Source organism: Symphalangus syndactylus, chromosome 8, assembly GCF_028878055.3.
Source record: "Symphalangus syndactylus isolate Jambi chromosome 8, NHGRI_mSymSyn1-v2.1_pri, whole genome shotgun sequence".
Taxonomy (NCBI): Eukaryota; Metazoa; Chordata; class Mammalia; order Primates; family Hylobatidae; genus Symphalangus; species Symphalangus syndactylus.
In genome coordinates, this window is record NC_072430.2 from 27,537,433 (window position 1) to 27,557,618 (window position 20,186).

Here is a 20,186-nt window from a genome sequence, read left to right on the forward strand (position 1 = left end):
TTCAGAGAACTGAGAAGGTACATTTCTGATAGCATCTTTATTCTGGTGCAATTGCAGGATAACTGTTCTTCTTAGGGGAGACAAGATGCTCACCTTTTCTGTCCTTTCCACACCGTTTTAAAAGAAAGACAAAGTTCTTTATTTCTCTCAGGAGAAGTTCAGGAAAGGATCCATTGCAGAGCTGTACCACCTTAAGCAGACAGCCGGCAGGCTTGGTTGGTACCATGGCTCATTTCAGCCATCCGTATTTTCAGGTGTACCATATGTATTTAGTACATCATTTGATAATGCTAAAAAAATATTAAAGCAGTGTGAGACTAAAGGAGAAAGAAGATGAATGTTAGCATTCCCCTGGGGTTCATGGGTGAAGGAATTAACACAGCGTGGCACTCTACCCTAGCTGTGTTTGTTTCCATGGCAACAGCTACGTACATGTTTCAGACTATCTACAGTGACACAGTTGCAGAAATAGTAGCTTGCAGGTTTCTGATATCGCATCAGTGGACAGGCGGCATGCACTATATTAAGTAAGTGTAAAAGAATTTAAAATATAGCTCTGGATTCAGATGTGTATTAGCTCAACCAAACGATGTGTCGGGGGTTGCGGCATTCCCCTTCTGCATGATGGCAAAATCTGGGCAAAGTTGAAAGTTGCAAGATTCCAGTCAAACAATTGTCCTTGCTTGGGTAAATATCCTCAAATGAAAAAAATGTGAGTTACAAAGGTAAGAGAATGGCCTTGGCAGATGACATATCAAAGAAGGATATTGTTAATGAAGCTATTTTTTTTTTTTTTTGGAGGGGGGTAGTGATGGATAAGAAATGAAAGCTTTGGTTGGAAATAGCTGAGTCTTAAAGCAAATCGAATGTGCAACAGAATCTTTTTAACAGCTGCTGAGTTTATGGCAACTAAGGTCTTTGAATGTATCACTGTAGAAATTGCTTTTATATCAGAATGATCAGGTGAGGAGCAGAGAGGTTGATTAGGTGTGCAGTTAAGGGGAAATCGGGGCTCCATTGTCTTTTCTGAAAGCTTATGTAAATATCTCATTCTCTCCAAGCTGACCCTGGTTTGTCTTTGACATTTGCTGCTACTTTTTAGTACCATTTGCTGGTATCTGTGTTGATCTCATGCTGCCACATGTAACCTTATATGACTTCAGTGTTGGTTACAGAGCAACCAAGTAAAGATGATAGACTTTGTAAGTGTGTGACTTTGCAACCAAATTGTACAGTAATTTAGGAGGAGTGTTCAAATGAGTATTTATTTGCCTGCTAGACCCCTACTTTTGAATAGCAGCCTAGGTATTAGGTTAATGGATTTCAGTGTGCATGTTATGATTGTGGAAGCTTTCAAGTATCTTGTAGTTCAATTTCCACTGAGTTTTTAATGTCAAAAATTTTTTTATTTATGCCCATTATTCGATTTAAGCCTACATTTACCTCATAGTTTTATTATTCGTGTATCAGTGAAGAGAATGTAAAATGGCATGGTAATTTAAGCTAATCTATTCATTTGAAGAAGGTTAGTTTTCCGACCATAGGTGGACTTTTAGAAAAAGCGATGCAGATAGCTCTTTGGGCTGTATGAGACTATTTTTTTATGTGCACAGGGAACTATCTACAGTATGTACTGCATATTATTCTTCATAGTCATTATTTGATTAGGTGTTAAGAGAATACCTCTGAGGGGCTCGGAACTTCCGAGCACCCGCGCATGTGGAGGGCTAGGACAGGTTTTGGATTCTAAACCAGGGACTTGAACCCTGGAATGCACCACACCCCAGTGGGTAGATACAATGTGCCTTTCTAAATAAGTTGATAAATGAATGTTGAAGCTTTCCATATATGTCCATGTGTAGTCTGAGCAATCCAGAGATGGGAATTGAAATTTGTATCTTCTATGGGAGTTGTTTTTTGGTTTTATTTTATTTTGTTGAGACAGAGTCTCACTTTGTCACCCAGGCCAGAGTGCAGCAGTGCTATCTAGCCCCACTGCAACCTCTGCCTCCTGGGCTGTAGTGATCCTTCTGCCTCAGTTTCCCAAGTAGCCGGGACAACAGGCATATACCACCACGCCCAACTAAAAGACCTCACTATATTTTCCAGGCTGATCTTAAACTTCTGGGCTCAAGCCATTCTCTCGCCTCAGCCTCCCAAAGTGCTGAGATTATAGGTGCGAACCTTGGGAAACTTTTTATGGTGGCTCATACCGAAGGCAGCTCCATTCTCAGAGAACGAGCTGCTCGGCCCACTTGTACGCCCCACTTCAGTGGAGTTTTAAGACCCATCTTTTGAGTGGGTGGGAGGGCAGACCTCCGTCCCCATGCCCTAGCTTGCCAGGTGCGTGCCCCATGTATCCTGGGACTTCTCCGTGTGAAAGCTGCATGATACCACGTGTGCTTGGCTCCCCCAGGCTGAGGGGACCAAATAGCATTGGTAGGAGACAGTTTACATGACGTTCTGTTATTGTGCTTGAAGGACCTTGGAAAACTTGGGCTCAATAACCTGGGACTCTGACACTGGAGATCAAAAAAGTTTCAGTGAACTACTTGGATGACTAGTTCAACTTTTGTTTTTTGGAGAGTGCTGGAGCAGGCCCTTCCAACAGTCAGGACGTTTGTGTATTTTTTTCATCATACAGAAATATTTTCCAGTGTAGAAAGAAACCAAAACAAAACACCCGTCTTTGCTATTTTAACTCTTTTGTAAGAATAGAAAAACACATGAACCTAAATGTAAAGCGCTAGGCCGAACTCATCATTGGAATGTGAAATCTTGGCAGTACTTAGAGGAAACTCAATCGCTTCCATTCAAAGGGCCAGGAAATTGATTTAGAAAAAAAAAATAAATTTGAGGGATTCCCAAATAGTGGCAAGGTGGAATGACTAAGAGAAACATGAAGGTACAGATGGATCTTATTCCCAGTCATAAATGGTGGTAAAATGGTCCGAATAAACCTCCCGAGGCAGAGCTCATCTGGAATCTCCATTGCCCAGAACTTCTGAAGATTCCCAGAGACCACAGGATGAAAGGTTGGCATCCAGGGCTTTCCACTTCGAGTTTCTTTCCAGCTTCTCATCTCACTGTGTCTTCTTTTCCTTGGGCATCCTATGCCCCTGTCCTTGGGTCCTGAATACTGTGCCCCGACCACACTTGAAAGCACACAGGCCTTTGCTCTCACCGTTACCTCTGTCCGGATACCTATAGTCCCATCTTTGCTTTGCAAGGCCCAGCTTAAATTCTGCTTCCCCTGTAAAACCTTACAGATCTCCCCCTTGCATTGAAATGATTTCTCCATCCTCCACGTTCACTTAACCATTTCTTTGTCAATGATTATAGCACATATTGCATTGTATTAAGATTGCAGTGGCCGGGCGCAGTGGCTCACGCCTGTAATCCCAGCACTTTGGGAGGCCAAGGCGGGAAGATCACCTGAGGTCGGGAGTTCGAGACCAGCCTGACCAATGTGGAGAAACCCCCGTCTCTACTTTAAAAAAAAAAAAAAAAAAAAAAAAAAAAAAAAAAAATTAGCCAGGGGTGGTGGCGCATGCCTGTAATCCCAGCTGAGGCAGGAGAATCACTTGAACCCGGGAGGCGGAGGCTGCGGTGAGCCGAGATCGCGCCATTGCACTCCAGCCTGGGCCACGTGGGCGAAACGCTATCTCAAAAAAACCAAAAATGATTAGCAGTGTATCTCCTTAACTAATATGTAAATGTATTAAAGACAAGGGCCATGACGTATGTACTTTTGCAGGATTCGCCATACCTAGAATAATACTGTAATGGAACTGTTGTATTTAATTGAATTCTTAAAACCTTGTAAAGATATACATTGTGGACCAGTCGTCAGATGCTTCTGTTCTTTGAGCAAAAGGAATCTGTTGGCTGCTGAGATTCCAAAGGCTGTGTCTGTCACAGCACCAAAAGCATCTGGACCCATTCAGCCACTTTCAGATGCTTCCAAACTTCCTGCTGTTTGTCATCGGCTAAACTCATGGAACAAACCAGGTGAATGGCTGATCTTTTTCATATTCATAGAATCACTAGATTTTAGAGCCAGAAGGAACTTCAGGGAGCTAAATTCATATTATAGGGGAGAGAATTTTAAACCTGAACTGTCAAGTGACTTCTTCAAAGCGAGAGAGTTGGTTAGCGCCCCAGGTATGTGAACTTAGCTTAGCCGACAATACCTCCACATGCTCCTGTCTGCCAGGCCTTCTTGGCATGGCCTTGGGTTCCACTTAAGGCATCAGGGATCAGCTGGTGCTTTCTGCCCATGTCTGGCTTGCTTTCTATATGTAAACACCGTCATCCAACAACAATCCGTTCACCACTCTTTGCTAAACGCTGATATCATTGGGATAGAATTAAAAACAAAAGTGGACTGGGAGTTGAGCTCAGGGGAACCGGGAGCAAAGCTAACAATTCATTAGCCATCGCTGAGGACACGGCAGCTGCTGAATTCAGTCAAGTTCAGACCCTTAAAAAGAGTGGAAAAAAGCAAGCACATGCCTCCCAGCGCCTGGGCACCGCATCACTGGGCCAGCTGGTCGCAGCACCATGGCAAAAAGATCTCTTCATTTTCAGAAATCTGAGCTTCCGACCTTGCAGACAGGGAGGGGAATGTGGCTGCAACTTTACTGCATTTGGCATTACGTTTTACTCCTGCCTGCAGTTGTATCAGACACAGCTCCTGTGTGGAGTCCATGAGGATCTGAGGAAAGAACCAGCCCTCCAAGCTGACATAGGAGCAAGCTGTCTCAAGAAAGATGTGTGTGCAAGTGTGTGCATGCGTGTGCGTGTGTGTGTGTGTGTAAGGCTTGCGTCTGAGGCTGACAGGCTTTTTAAGAGGAACTCTTGGTTTCTGTGTAAATCTGTGCCTCTTCTGCCCAGAGTTAGCCTGTTAAGGGAATAAAGCACAATTCAGGTTTTGGAGTTGGAAGCCTGATTAATCTCTCTGCCAGTTACATATGGAAATAAATTAGTAAATGGTCCATCTGGGACTAAACGACTGCAGAGATGATAAATTATTGCCATCATATATGTCGGTGTTGCTGAAGACTGAGTTGTGCTCACCAGGAGCTGCTAAAAGATAACTGGATGCTCTATCGTGGTTAGAGGAATACAAAAAAATTTTTTAATTACAAGTAAAAGATTTACCTTGAAATGCTTTTTGGGAGAATGGTTTGGTTGATGCCAAGTTTGTTCCTCAGAACTACTGTATCTACAAATATTTAAAAGGAGAATCTCAAGGGCATCAGAAACATGTTGCTTTTATATTTTCAAAGGCCAGTAGGATAACAAGTGTTAATTAGTAGCCAAATGCCTCGATGAGGAGGATAATTCTATACCTCTATATAGTATTGCACTTTATAATTTTCACAGCAACTTCATTTCTATTTTCTTATTTAAATTTCCAAGAAGGTGGGGTAGGTTGGTGCCTCTTTTTCTTGATAGATGAAAAACTGAGGTTCAGGGGGTTTATGCCTTGTCCATAGTGACTCAGAAAGTTGAGTGGCGAAGCTGGCATGGGTAAGCAGAGACTGCCAATTCTGAATCCGGCTTCGTTTCAATCCGAGTCTTGGTGTGACATGAAAAACATTTTCAGTACCGCCTTGTTCACCTACCAACATCAGGAAATAAAACCTATTTATGTCCATTTTCTAGAAGCAAAGCCATACCAATTTGATCATGAAAAGCATTTTTTCCTCTAATTGGAGATGTATTAATTTAACTTTTTTGGAGACTGAGTCATACCCCTCTCAACTTGAGTGACAGTATTTTTTGAAAGCTAATACCAGAGATGTCCTCAGGGGCTGTCGAGGCGTGGTAACATTTTGCCCCTTTGCAGAATGGCCTGAGGCAACTGTGACTTCCAGATTCTTGTACCTACTTTAAAATTTTGTGTGTGAATTCTTCCTCCTAGACAAACCTTCTGCTGTTAATCCTTGAAGCAGTTGCGGTTCTTCCCTTTAGAAAATGCACTGCCAAAAGTACAGAAAAGTAAACTGGATGTAGATTTTTTTTTTTTTTTTTTTTGAGATGGGGCAGTGGCACCATCATGGCTCACTGTGGCTTTGACCTCTAAGTTCAGATGCTCCTCTCTCTTCAGCCTCCTAGGTGGCTGGGACTACAGGCCTGTACCACTACACCTATTTTTTTGTTTTGTTTTGTATTTTTTGTAGAGATAGGGTTTTGCCCTGTTGCCCAGGCTGGTTTTGAACTCCTGGGCTCAAGCGGTGTGCCCACCTCGGCATCCCAAAGTGCAGGGGTTACAGGCATGAGTCACCGTGCCTGGCCCAGACATTAATTAAACATAAGCCACTGGTGCCTGCTCGGTGGTCTTTAATGAAAAAGAGGAGCCCCCAGCCTGACCAACATGGCGAAACCCTGTCTGTGCTAAAAATACAAAAATTAGCCCAGTGTGGTAGTGGGCTCCTGTGATCCCAGCTACTGGGGAGGCTGAGGCAGGAGAATCGCTTGAACCTGGGAGGCAGAGGTTGCAGTGAGCTGAGATTGTGCCACTGCACTCTGGTCTGGGCAACAGAGAGAGACTCTGTCTCAAAAAAAAAAAAAAAAAGAGCCCCTAGCTCTTACCTGTCTGCACTTGGAAGTAACCTTGTCTCACTCAGGTCACCTTCAGGTTTCTCTTGTATCAGCCAGACCTGGTTACCCCATGCCCCCGAATAGCCCTCATGCTTTCCAACCTCTGGGCCTTCGCTTCGGTTGCTGTCTGGTTTTTGTTGTTGTTAAAATTCTGTCCTAATCTCAAGGCCATTATTATTGTCTTCATGATGCCTTCCTTTTGTGGCACCCCCCACTCCTCACCCCAAATGGAAACAAATGTCTCCTTTGTCTTGACACTCTCCAGCCGTTAGAAGAAATAACACGGTCTGCCAGTATCTGCCAGTATTTGAGTTGCTTGCATATGTGTCTTATTTTCCATAGTGGACAATATGTTTCTCGAGGGCCGGTTCTTTATCATCTCTGACTCTTCATCCCTCCATGGTGCGATCCCTAACTCTATGCTTTGTCCTTATAGGAGCTTAAACACAAAGTAGAGTAGGGTGATTTTATTTTACAACAGAATGTCTTTGTATGGGTGGATAAATTAATGATCTAAGGTATATCAGAATTACTTGGAGGGCTTGTTAAAACACAGATTTCTGGGCCCTACTTCTGGATAATATATTCTGACTCAGTAGATATTGGGTAGGGGCCAATAATTTGCATTTCCAACAAACTCTCAGTCAATATTGATGCTGCTATTCCAAGACCCACAGTTTGGGAACCGCCGATCTGATTAATATACTCCTAACATTCTCAGACTACAGTGCATAGGTTAATACCATTCTTTTCATTAGAGGGTTCATTGATTTGTTATCCTTGAGGCCCCGGTTAAAAAGATATCTTCTTCAGAGATTATTATGCAATCTGTCTCATGTACCAGCTTTCCTATTTTGCAAGATTATTGGTTAACCATGGCCTGATAACTTGCAGCCCATTTAGTGAGGAGTAGAGCCAGAGACATTTCATTTTACAACAATAGAGTCGTTGACTTTGCAGCCTGTACACTTGGTCTACCCAGTGGATCAAGGCTGGTCCGTGGGGTGAAATGCTGGCCTTGAGCGCTTGTGGGTGCTCTGATGTTTTTCCTTTATGTAGACAAGTGTTTGAGTAGCAGCTGTAGTACATAAAATGATCTCACAAATGTCTCAATGGCAGTTGTAGCAAAATAAAATAATCTCATATTGAGATGGCATGTATTTTCAAATTTCTGGATCTTCTTATGCCCCATGAGACAGTTTCAAAAACACTCCCTCGTGAAAGATCCAGTCTTTTAATAACGATCCAAGAAATAAAGAGGTACTGTTACAATTGGCTTTTTCACTGAAGTGCGTCATTTTCTAGAGTCAGGCCAGAGATGACATCCATTGTGGTTGCAAGGGCTCTCTCTGCTGCTTCTGCTTAATTCTGACTTCCTACTGCTCCTTTCCAGCAGCCTCTAGAAGACCAGCATTCTCGTGATTATGGAGGCCCCTCTGTCCTTTCTGTGACGGGAGCAATGCTGACCTCGGTTTCCTGGACCCATTCCGACTCAGGTAATCACACTGCCTTCCCCAGCTCGCCATGCTTTACGTAGATTGCATTGAATAAATGAAATGCCAAAGCTATATTTAAATGCAAATACCAAATTGATTATTTCTCCATCAACTGGTATCCTCCCCCGCCTCCCCCCAATCTTCTTAATGATCAATTTATGCAGGTGATCAGACTTGACAATGTGGTCAATCCAATTTAGGCATTAAGATGATTAAAAACATTGAATGACATCTTTATTTAAAATTCTGGTGGGAGTCGTAGAAATACAAAGCCACCGGAATATTGCTGGGAATTTTCACATAGAAATTAGCTTCTAAATTATTTTTGTTGCCACCATCTCATGTTTTACTTTAATTGTATTAATCTTTCTAATGTTGTACTTTTAGTTGAGTTCAGTAAGTATTGAGTATCTGTTGTGTGTTCTTGGGACAGGTGGGGATGAAAAAGTAGAAGGCTGGCTCCTATCCTCAGCCCACAGTTTAGGCAAAGTTGACTCACTCAAAAGAAAATGGCAGATGGTGCTGAGCATAGGGCCGGGGCTATGAGCTGGTGGTAGTTCCTCGGTTCAGGGAATGGAGAAGCTTTGAGGATTGGGATTGAAATAATTAGGGAAGAATTCAGGGACCGGGGAGGGCCTCAGTTGGGCTTTGTCACTGTGGATCATTTGGCCAGGCAGAAGGAAGAGGTGTGGCATTGAGCCTTGAGGGGAAGACAGGAATGAACCCACCGTGAACGCAGGCAGTTGAGGTCCTGACTGCCTCCATCAGAAGGTCTAGAGGACCCAGATCTTCTGCCCCACCCAGAACCAGACTCCCCTTCAGGGGTCCCTTAAGGATCCTGGAGTGGAGCCTGTTGAGGAAACTCCACCTTCCCATTGCAGAGGGGCTTTGGCTGGCACTGTCCTGCTGGGACAGTGGTTTCTGTTGACCCACCCTGGCTTGGCCACTGCTTTGCTGATCTTTTCTGCTTCTCTGGGCCTGTCCACACCCTGCCTCTGCCTGTCTACCTGATTATTTACTCTTCTCTCACACACCTGCCATCCTCCCCTCTGAGCTCTGTCTGGCCTTTGGGGCTTGTCAGGGCCCTGGGATGAGCTCTGTGAGGTCAATTCCTGGTAATTCACAAGGGGCGATTCTGAGAAGTGGAGCTGCAGGGGAGGAAGCATAAGTTAAGAACACGCATTTATAAAGTAAGGCTGGGAGCTCATCCAGAGAGTTCTGAAAGCCAGAATTCAGGGAGGGTCTCAAGGGGGAGGGCTGGGGCTGTAGTCAGGGATGGGAGCCAAGTGCCCTGATTAATTTGGGTATGGTGCAGTGGATCCTGTCCACCCCTCACTCTCCGCCAGGTCTGCCCTTTGTTAAGCTGGTGGAAGCAGTGGTGGCTTTCACTGCCCTGGGTCTTTTTTTTTTTTTTTTGAGAGAGTCTTGCTCTGTCACCTAGGCTGGAGTGCAGCGGCGCCATCTCTGCTCACTGTAACCTCCGCCTCCCAGGTTGAAGCTGTTCTCCTACCTCAGCCTCCTGAGTAGCTGGGGCTACAGACGTCCGCCATCACGCCCGGCTAATTTTTGTATTTGTAGTAGAGACGGTGTTTCACCATATTGGCCAGGCTGGTCTCGAACTCCTGACCTCAAGTGATCCTCTTGCCTTGGCATCCCAAGGCACATTCTCCAAAGTGCTGGGATTACAGGCATGAGCCACCACACCTGGCCTGTCCTGGGTCTTAAACGTGCTACTGAGAGTTGCCAGCTGAGACCCCGCTCGCTGCCTGTTGGGTCCTCCCTGGCCACGCACCATCTGCCTTCCTGCACACAGGTGTGCAGAAGCTTGGGCCTTCTGGAATCATAGCCTGGGATCACCAGCCACCAGGAAGTGGAAGAACTAGAATAGCAGTATTTGTGTTCTCCTCCCACTGCAGAAATTGCCTAATAGATTGTTGCCACCCCTCCTAAGCCCAGGCCAAGGGTTGGTAAACCACAGTCGGCCCAGGGACCAAGTACTGCCTGCCGCCTGTATGTGCATCGCCAATGTACTAAGAATGGTTTTCACATTTTTCAGTGGTTGGGAAAAATTAAAAGAATAAAATTTTGTGCCTCATGAAATGTATATGGAATGCAAATTTCAGTGTCCCTAAATAAAATGTTATTGAAACAGAGCCATGTTTGTTCATTTCTGGATTGTCTATGGCAGTTGTTGCCCTTACAATGGCAGAGTTAAATAAGTGCAATGGAAACCATGAAATATTTACCCTATGGTCTTTTATGGGAAAAGCTTACCAACTCCTGGCCTAGGCAATTGTGTGACGTAAGTGTTTGTGAAATTTGATGTGTGGAGCTTTCTCCCCATTAAGAAAATAGGTTGAAAGGATGAGTAGGATTAGAATAGGAAAGAGCAGAAGGGGGGATTTTCTGGAGTGAGATAGCAAATTGGTCACACTCTAGTTGGATATTTCCATTCATCTCTTTAACTTAAAATAAAACCTAGATGCAACATGAGGCCATTTCGTCTTAGGGTTGTCTGTAAGATGAGGCATCCAGACTTCTTGGATTAACCTAAATGTTGGAATAAATCAGCACCAAATTAAAACAAACCTTGCATTTTGGAACTTTTTTCTTTTTACTTGGCTCTGGGTGTGAACGATTTTATTTTAAACCAAATAAATATTTTGTTTTAAATCAAGTAAGCTTTGAAGGCTTACCATGAGTAAGCTATGGCATTTAATCTTGGCAATGCTTTTTCCCAATCTGGTAGCATTTTATGATACTGTTGAATGAAAACTATAGTAAAAGATGTGGGTTCTAATCTTACTAACCAGCTGAGCCAGGGCAGGCAGTAGTATATTAGGGTAAAAAGTACACCCAGGCTGGGTGCGGTGGCTCTCGTCTGTAATCCCAGCACTTTGGGAGGCCAAGGCAGGTGGATCACCTGAGGTCAGGAGTTCAAGACCAGCCTGGCCAACATGGTGAAACCCCGTCTCTACAAAAATACAAAAATTAGCTGGGCGTGATGGTGGGTGCCTGTAATCCCAGCAACTCGGGAGGCTGAGGCAGGAGAATCACTTGAACCCGGGAGGTGGAGGTTGCAGTGAGCCGAGATCGTGCTATTGCATTCCAACCTGGGACTACTTAAAAAAAGTACACCCTACATCTCAGGGGCTTAGTGCAACAAAAGCTTATGTCTCATTTGCCCAGAGTTGGGATTGGGCCAGTGTTGCTCTCTTGCATCCAGTACTTTGAGGTCCCAGGCCTCTTCCATCTTGTGATATCTACATCTCCAAACATGGCTTCCTGGCTGCTACAACATGTGAAGGAAAGAGTTGAGAACGTACAACCATTCTTTGTTCTTTTTTGAGACAGAGTCTCACTCTGTCTCCCAGGCTAGAGTGCAATGGCGCAATCTCGGCTCTCTGCAACCTCCACCTACTGGGTTCAAGCGATTCTCCTGCCTCAGCCCCCTGAGTAGCTGGGATTACAGAAGCGTGCCACCGCACCTGGCTAATTTTTGTATATTTAGTAGAGATGGGGTTTTGCCATGTTGGCCAGGTTGGTCTAGAACTCCTGGCCTCAAGTGATCCATCCACCTTGGTCTCCCAAAGTGCTGGGATTATAGGTGTGAACCACTGTACTGGCTCCATTCTTTTTTTTTTTTTTTTTTTTTCCATACAGGGTCTTGCTCTGTTGCCCCAGCTAGAGTGCAGTGGTGTGATCATGGCTCACTGTAGCCTTGAACTCCTGGGCTCAAGGGATCCTCCTATCTGAGCCTCCTGAGTAGCTGGGATTACAGACATGTGCCACCATGCCCAGCTAATTTCTTTATTTTCTAGTAGAGACAGGGTTTCGCCATGTTGGCTAGGCTGGTCTTGAACTCTTGGCCTCAAGTGATCCACCTGCCTCAGCCTCCCAAAGTGCTGGGATTATAGGTGTGAGCCACCATGCCCAGCTCCATTCATTTTTTTAGACAGGGTTTTGCTCTGTTGCTCCAGCTGGAGTGCAGTGGCATGATCATGGCTCACTGCAGCCTTGAACTCCTGGGCTCAAGGGATCCTCCTGTCTGAGCTTCCTGAGTAGCTGGGACTACAGGCATGCTGTAGTCTCGTTTTTAAAATTTTGTGTAGAGTCAGGGTCTTGCTATGTTGTTCAGGCTGGTCTCAAACTTCTGGGCTTAAGCAATCCTCCGTCTTTGACCTCCTAAAGTGCTGGGATTACAGGTGTGAGCCAGTGTGCCCGGCTGCACACACATGCTTCAGTGCTTGAGACTAGAGGTGACAGGCCATTGGTCAGGGCTAGTCACATGAGCCTGTCTCTCTGGCAGGAGGCCGTGAAATACGGAGGAGCTCATGGGATACTGTCCCCCACTGCTCAGCAACACTGGGTCACTACGGGAAAGTCTATACTTTTTTTGTGCCTTTGTTTTCATATTATTAAGGGGTAATTAATTCAGTCCTACATTTTCACACATTTTAAGAAAAGTTCAAATAAAGTGTATGAAAGAACTTTAAAAGGAGTAACAAATTGTAAAATATGCAATATATAATTGTAAGCAAAAAATAAATTTCTTTATTGAGTCTTGAATGGTATGGGCTAGGTGCAGGGTTACACAAGTCCCAGTATGCCTGGGACTGTCCTAGCATACGCCAGTTGACCCAATATAATTACCATACAGTCTTCCCTTTCACACCCAGAAATATCCTGGTTTAGACCATAAATGATATGATCGCCCTAGCTTGACTCCACTGGTCATCCTTTAAGATTAATGTTAGCTACTGTTTATTGAGCCTCTTCTAAGAGTCAGACACTCTTCTCAGCTTTTTGTTGCGTTGCTTCATTTAATCCCCAAAATAAGACTGATAGGTATGTATGCATAATCTCTTCATTTTCAGATGAGGCAACAGAGATGCAGAAAGGTTTGAATTATTCAGTCACACAGGTAGTAAGTGGTTGATTTGGTGTGTTGATTTGAACCCTGACTATTGGAATCTGTGTTCTTAAGCCCTCCACGGGGCTGCCTCACTCCCCGTTTTTGAGTATTGCCCCCTTGACCTCATGGGGCCCCACTTCCTTGACAGTGGCCCTGGAATCTGTTCTCAGACCACATACTGGTAGAAAGTTCCAGCCGTGAGCCAGGAGTCCAGCCCTTTGTGACACCAATGAGAAGACGAGCCGGGAAGTCACTATGTCGTTTTCCAGAGCCAGCAACAGCAGGCCTCACTGACGTGCGTGTCTGCTGACTTCCCGTCCGGTCCCCTGCCACCACTCCCTACCCTGATGTTGACAAGTGCAGCTTGTTTTAAAAGTGGGCGCTGCATTTTACATGGAAAAGATTTTATTTTGAAATCTAGGGTGGAGTAAAACTCCAGCCAGTGAAGACTTGCCATGTGCTGTGCAGAGAATCCAAACAGGCCCCTTCCCAACCCAAACAGCCAGGAGAAACTGAGTGCAGGGAGTTTATTTACACATTTGTTTATTAAAAAAATAAATAAATAAAGCTTAACCACAATCAAAGACCAGTTTATGTGCAGAATATTATCAAACAAAAAGCCGTCTACTTAGGAGTCTGTATTGCAATTCCCCTGGTTCCTGGCCTTCCTAATCAGTGTTCAAAACCAAACCCACAAAATCAAAGGGAACAGCAGCTGAAAAATGAACGAAATGTGGCACAGTCATCTACTGCATGGCTTGCTTCAAGAAACCCCCCAGAAAATTATACATATGGTTTCTAAACGTACAAAGAAAACTAAAGGAATTCCATTATGAAAGAAAAATTAGATGGAAATTTCTAATCCTGTCTCATAAACAATATAGGAATAACTTTAAAATATTCTGCTTTAAGCATGCATTTAATTTGTGTTCTGGGAACCAAATAATGTTGCCAAGATAAAACATTCTAATAATGATTTATGTAAATTTATTTGTACAAAGTAATGGTGTAGTTGCCTATAGCAAATTGCTTGGAATATGAAATGACATTTATGAGGTCTTTTTTTTCCCTCTGAATGAATACAATGGAGAAAATGAGAGACTCCGGAAAGGAAAAAAGAAATCCATGTTCAAAATGGAGTCTGATGCTTCGAGACATAGAGCCAGCTGGCCAGGTTATAGGGTGTAAAAGTCAACACACTGAGTTCAGCATGGTTTCCTGTGATGTTCTCAAACCATTTTTTTCTTTTCTTTTCTTTTTTTTTTTTTGAGATAGAGTTTTGCTCTTCTTGCCCAGGCTGGAGTGAAATGGCACGGTCTAGGCTCACTGCAACCTCCGCCTCCCGAGTTGAAGCGATTCTCCTGCTTCAGCCTCCCAAGTAGCTGGGACTACAGGTGCCCGCCACCACGTCTGGCTAATTTTTTGTATTTTTAGTAGAGATGGGGTTTCACTGTGTTAGCCAGGATGGTCTCGATCTCCTGACCTCATGATCCGCCTGCCTCTTAGGAGGCTAGAATCCTGTATTTTACTGATCATAAAGTGTTCAGATGCCCAAGCTTTTTCGCAATAGTCAGTGACAAATACCTTGTTCTTACAGCCCTAGTAGGGTGCTTACAACATGGGATGCAAACAGGCCAAATGTAGTTAAAAATTGGGCAATTAATCTCAGTTCCTTGTTACTTAATACCAAGGAAAGTTATGCTTGAGTCATAAATGGAGCCCGAATATTAAAACACAAGACGAAAGCTTTCCAAAGGACTGACTCATAGACCTATTAAGAGTTTTCCCATTGGCTGCCCAGTTAGCACCTTTGATAATGGCTCTAGGTGCTCCCCAGAAACAGTTAATTAAATGGAAAAATCACCATATATGTATCAGAGAGAGTTTTTGGATCCATGCTTTGGCCTTCTAAATGCCTAGTTGAATTTTCCATAACCTGTCCTATTGGAAAAGTCTAATGTTAACATCTCAGTTGTAGAAGGCATTTAATGTTTTTCAAAAAGTATTTGTACTGTCCCACTTGGTTGTTACAATCATTTCTGTGAGGTAGGTAAGAGTTTGTATTCTAAATACAGAGAAACTAAGGACCACAGAGATCACAGTGAAAGACATCTGCGGAAAGGGAGGACAGCTTCACACCAGCGTTCATCACACCACCACCACCGACTACAGCTCTGGGATTCTGGAGAGCTTGCTTTATTTAAAACAAGTTGAGAGTTTTGGCTCATCATAAGCCATTTTGGAATTGCACTAACTATCCTGAGAGAAATGGGTTTGTCTAATCCAGCAGAATGACTTTGCAACAGGGTCCTTTGCTGCAGTGGTGCCAAGGCCTGGGGGTTGAAGTTAGGGCTCCCGAGAGAGAGGGTATAAAGGCTGAACAGGCTTTAAAACTGAATGAAAACAACATAGGCTTCCAGGAGAGAGGACTGGCCTAGGTTTTCAGCAGCTCCAGTTAAAGTGTGTGTACCTTAAAAGCTGTAGCTTATGGCACGGTGGGTTTTAATGAAGTGGCCCAAGATCTTCAGGCTGAGGCAGTGGATGCCAGGGTGAGGCTATCAGCCACAGTTTCAGCTCCCAGTCCTTGCTCTTTCAGCTGCATGATTGGAATGGGATTTCTGAGGAGTGCATTCTGAGAAAATGATGTAAGCTGTCTGAACCTCCATTTCCCCATCTGTAAAATAGGGATAGGGATATTTATCTTGTAGAGGTGTTGTGGTAATTTTTTTTTTTTTTTTTTTTTTTTTTGAGATGGAGTCTCGCTATCTCACCCAGGCTGGAGTGCAATGGCTCGATCTTGGCTCACTGCAACCTCCGCCTCCTGGGTTGAAGTGATTCTTGTGCCTCAGTCTCCTGAGTAGCTGGGATTACAGGCATGCACCACCACACCTAGCTAATTTTTGTATTTTCAGTAGAGACAGGGTTTCACCGTGTTGGCCAGGCTGGTCTCAAACTCCTGACCTCAAGTGATCCGCCTGCCTCGGCCTCCAAAAGTGCCGGGATTATACATGGGAGCCACTGCGCTCAGCCGGTGTTGTGGTAATTAAATAAAATCATTCTCATAAAGTACTTGGCCCAGTACTTGGAAGATAGTAAACACTCACTCTGTGGCAGCTCTTAAAATTACTATTATGGTTCTTATTACCCAAGAATGTATGATCCTGACTGATAATTGGAAGTAAGATTAAAATATATATTTTATTTAAGTGAGAATTAATCTAAAAGATTTCTAAACCAGTTGTTTTTGTGTACCGAAAGATAAGATGAATATGAGAATTCATTCATTGTTTATTCAACAAACAGCCCTTGTTTGTATTAGTCTACTCCGGCACTGCTATAAAGAAACACCTGAGATTGGGTAATTTATAAGAAAAGAGATTTAATTGGCTCATGGTTCTGCAGGCTGTACAGGAAGCACAGTGGCATCTGCTTCCGAGGAGGCCTCAGGAAACTTCCAATCATGGCAGAAGGCAAGGTGAGGGCAGGCACGCCACATGGCGAGAATGGGAGCAAGAGGTGAAGGGAGGTGCCACACACTTTCAAACAACTAGACCTTATGTGAACTCAGAGTGAGAACACACTTATCACCAAGGGGATGACCCAAGTCACTCATGAGGGCTTCTCCCCCATGACCCAGACACCTCCACCAGGCCCCACCTCCAACACTGGCGATTACATTTCAACATGAGATTTGGGTGGGGACAGATATCCAAACTATATCAGTGTTGAAGGCCTTGTGGAAGCTCTTGGTATAACCTGTGAGGGGTCGTGAGGCCAGATCCAGTGTCCTCTCAAGGGATAAAGGACTTTGGTTATTTTTTTTTCTCCCATTGTTCTCATCAACATTATCACAATTGCCATAAAAAATGGACTAAATGCCTATTTACACATGGCAAACAGGCATCGTGCTGACCACTTTAATATACATGGTCTTTGTCTTCCAAGAATTCAGAAATTAAACTGGTCTAAATCCTTATTTGTTGCTGAAAGCCCTGGGTCTGGCCCAGAGCCTTCAAGCTGATTCCCTTCAGCCCAGTCATCCTGGCTGGCTGTGGCGTATTCTCAAGACGAAGGCTTGGAAAGTCTGCCCCTTGGCTGCTCTGCCTGAGGAAGAAGGCCTTGGCACTCTTTGCAGCTCTGTTCTTGGCTGTTGCAGGTCAGGCCCCCAGGCCGAAAGTGGGAATGCCCTTTTAGTTAGAATTCATTTCCTTCAGAAGCACATAAACTACTTTCTTATCAAGGGTTGAAGTGACTCCTGGGGAGAAAGTGTTGATTTCTTTTTTTTAAGATGGCTTTATAACACCCTAGAAAAGATATTTCACAGAAATTCTCTGAAGGAAGATAGGAAGATAAGGAAGTGTAAAACATTCTCAAGTGAAAGGAGAAATATGGAATACTCCTCAGATCGGGGATCCAGTCTGGTCTATTTCAGCGGTTTCTGGATCCTGGGGAGCCTCTGTGTGGGAGGCAGAGGCAATTCCGAGGTGCCGTGCTTGGGCTTAGTCTAAGGGGGTGGGGGACACAGACAGTACACAGATATGCACAAGTAGGTATTCAAACATGAGCGTTCCCCTAGTCTAAGGCAAAATGAGAAAAATAAGCTCAAGATAGTGAGTTCAATATCCTTACTTGGCAAAACAAAAAGTTGGCCACGTACGCCTGTCCCCAAAACTATTTTTGAAATTTTGTTGCTGAGTGAAATCCAGATCCCAGAGCCTCCTTGCCTGGGGTTCTCTTGCCCTTCTCCTGGGTGTCATTCTTGCCTCCTTCTCTATTCTCCCTCCTGGCGCCTTACTACCATTCACTGCAGGTCTGAAGACAGTGGCTTATCCTTCTTATTAAAAAGAAGATTAGCACGTGTTAGAGATACACCAGCAATGAAGACTTTCTTCCTGGTTTAAGGAGTGGGGGGATAGCATTTGAAAAGATAAACAGGCATCGATCTTTAGCACTCTAGGTTACTCAGGTTTATCTCCTGGTGGAAATGTGGCGGGCCCAATCCCCTGCGAAGGCAGGGGGTGACTCTTAATCACTGTGGAAAATACGACACTGCTGTTTCCCTCTAGTGAATATGTTTATGTGGTTTATGTGTCCATGTTGATTTCTGTCTCACTCTGGTGTGTGCATATGAACTCCCAAAACGGATATTTGAGCATTAACCAGAGATCAAGTCATTTGAGACCAAACTCAACTATGCTCAAAGCTCATAGCTCCCTCAGTGGTGGTGTCAACGTAGTATATGCGAGAGCATTTTGGTTTAATTGGGCAGAATTTGGTTCAGAGGAGCAGTTGGGGGTCCGAGCAGGGGCATCTGCCAGGGAGTCTGAGGAGGAAGGGCTGTTTTGAAGTTGGGATCTCTTGAAGGAGAATGGCATTCAGATTGGCCCAGTCAATATGACAGATGTATCAGCTCATGGTGAATGAGGGGAGAGGCTTTTGTTTTTTTTTTTTTTTTTTTTTTTTGAGACGGAGTCTCGCTCTGTCACCCAGGCTGGAGTGCAGTGGCGCAATCTCGGCTCACTGCAAGCTCCACCTCCCAGGTTCACGCCATTCTCCTGCCTCAGCCTCTCCGAGTAGCTGGGACTACAGGCGCCCGCCACCACGCCCGGCTAATTTTTTGTATTTTTAGTAGAGACGGGGTTTCACTGTGGTCTCAATCTCCTGACCTCGTGATCCGCCCGCCTCGGCCTCCCAAAGTGCTGGGATTACAAGCGTGAGCCACCGCGCCCGGCCGGGGAGAGGCTTTTGGAAAGGGCATTATTTCACCCCAAAAGTGCAGTCAGATGGCCTCTGAACAGCTGGACTTCTACCTAACACTAGGACTCTAGTACAAAAAGGTGTGTGTTTGTGACATGCACATGTCCGAGAGCAAGAAGTTTAAGCCCATTCCTCAGCATTTATTCCTGCTGGAAACTGATGAGACTTAATTGCCTTTGCCTACCCCTCCCACGGCACCACTCACCCCAAATACCACCGGTTATCCTTATCTCACAGCGATACGTAGTTTCCCAGGTGAACAAGGGGCAGGAAATTGGTCATAGCAGCTACCAAAAGGTCCAAGTTACTCATCAGTTCAGGTTTAATAGATTTTCCCTGTGTTGTTGGATCTGGTGTATTGACACACTCTCTCCTGGATCAGTCTTGGATAAACTGGTGGAGAATCGGGTAGTACCAAGTTCTGTTTGAAGACTGTATGATTCTGCAGTATCCCATCGGGGCCCTATAAGGTACATAAGGAAATGAATGGCCTGCTGGTTGCTCTTCTATGGAATGGCACAAGGCTGTTTGTAGGTAGCTAGGTGCTTGATAACTATTTTTGTTTAACTTTTAAATTGTTATTTTTTTTCTTTGAGATAGGGTCTCACTCTGCTGCCCAGGCTGGAGTGCTGTGGTGCGATCTCATAGCCCACTGCAGCCTTAAACTCCTGGGCTCAAGTGATTTCCCCACTTCAGCCTCCCAAGTAGCTGGGGCTACAAGCATGTGCCACCATGCCCAGCTAATTTTTTTTTATTTTTGTAGAGATGGCATCTCCCTAGGCTGTCCAGGCTGGTCTTGAACTCCTGATCTCAAGCGATCCTCCCACCTCAGCCTCCCAATGTGCTGGAAATACAGGCGTGAGCCACTGCTCCTAGCAGCGATGACCTACTATTCTAACTAATACTTCTTACTAGAGATGGCCTATTATTACCACAGCATTTGATTTGTTTCTTTACATGAATGTAACTGCAACATTATACTTAGTTACAATAATCTATTGTTTTATATATAGGTCTATTCATGGAACGCATATGTATAAGTAAATATCTATGTCTTTATATATATGGGTGTGTATAAATAAATTATGTCATTTGATTCTGGGACACTTTATAGGATTTGTTGTTTCCTTAAGATATGGAAACACCTGGCCAGGTGTGGTGGCTCACGCCTGTAATCCCAGCACTTAGGGAGGCTGGGGCGGATGGATCACGAGGTCAGGAGTTCGAGACCAGCCTGGCCAACATGGTGAAACTCCATCTCTACTAAAAATACAAAGATTAGCTGGACGTGGTGGCGGGTGCCTGTAATCCCAGCTACTTGGGAGGCTGAGGCAGGAGAATTGCTTCAACCCAGGAGGCGGAGGTTGCAGTGAGCTGTGATAGTGCCACTGCACTCCAGCTTGGGTGAT

The 20,186-nt window shown here is 44.5% G+C and overlaps 1 protein-coding gene across 22 annotated transcripts in view; it reads left to right on the forward strand.

The window, feature by feature from the left end:
* FOXN3 (forkhead box N3) overlaps nt 1–20,186 on the forward strand; it is a 463,072-nt gene that overhangs the window by 124,965 nt on the left and 317,921 nt on the right. For 9 of the 22 annotated variants that reach the window (XM_063644035.1, XM_055288474.2, XM_063644030.1 and 6 more), the window contains one exon: nt 8,003–8,105. The exons of 3 other annotated variants lie outside the window; for them this stretch is intronic. The gene's annotated coding sequence lies outside the window, so the exon portion shown is untranslated. Of the gene's footprint in view, nt 1–483; nt 528–596; nt 726–8,002; nt 8,106–20,186 lie in introns of those variants that run through there. 10 more of the 22 variants (XM_063644036.1, XM_063644034.1, XM_063644028.1 and 7 more) reach the window with 3 other exon arrangements.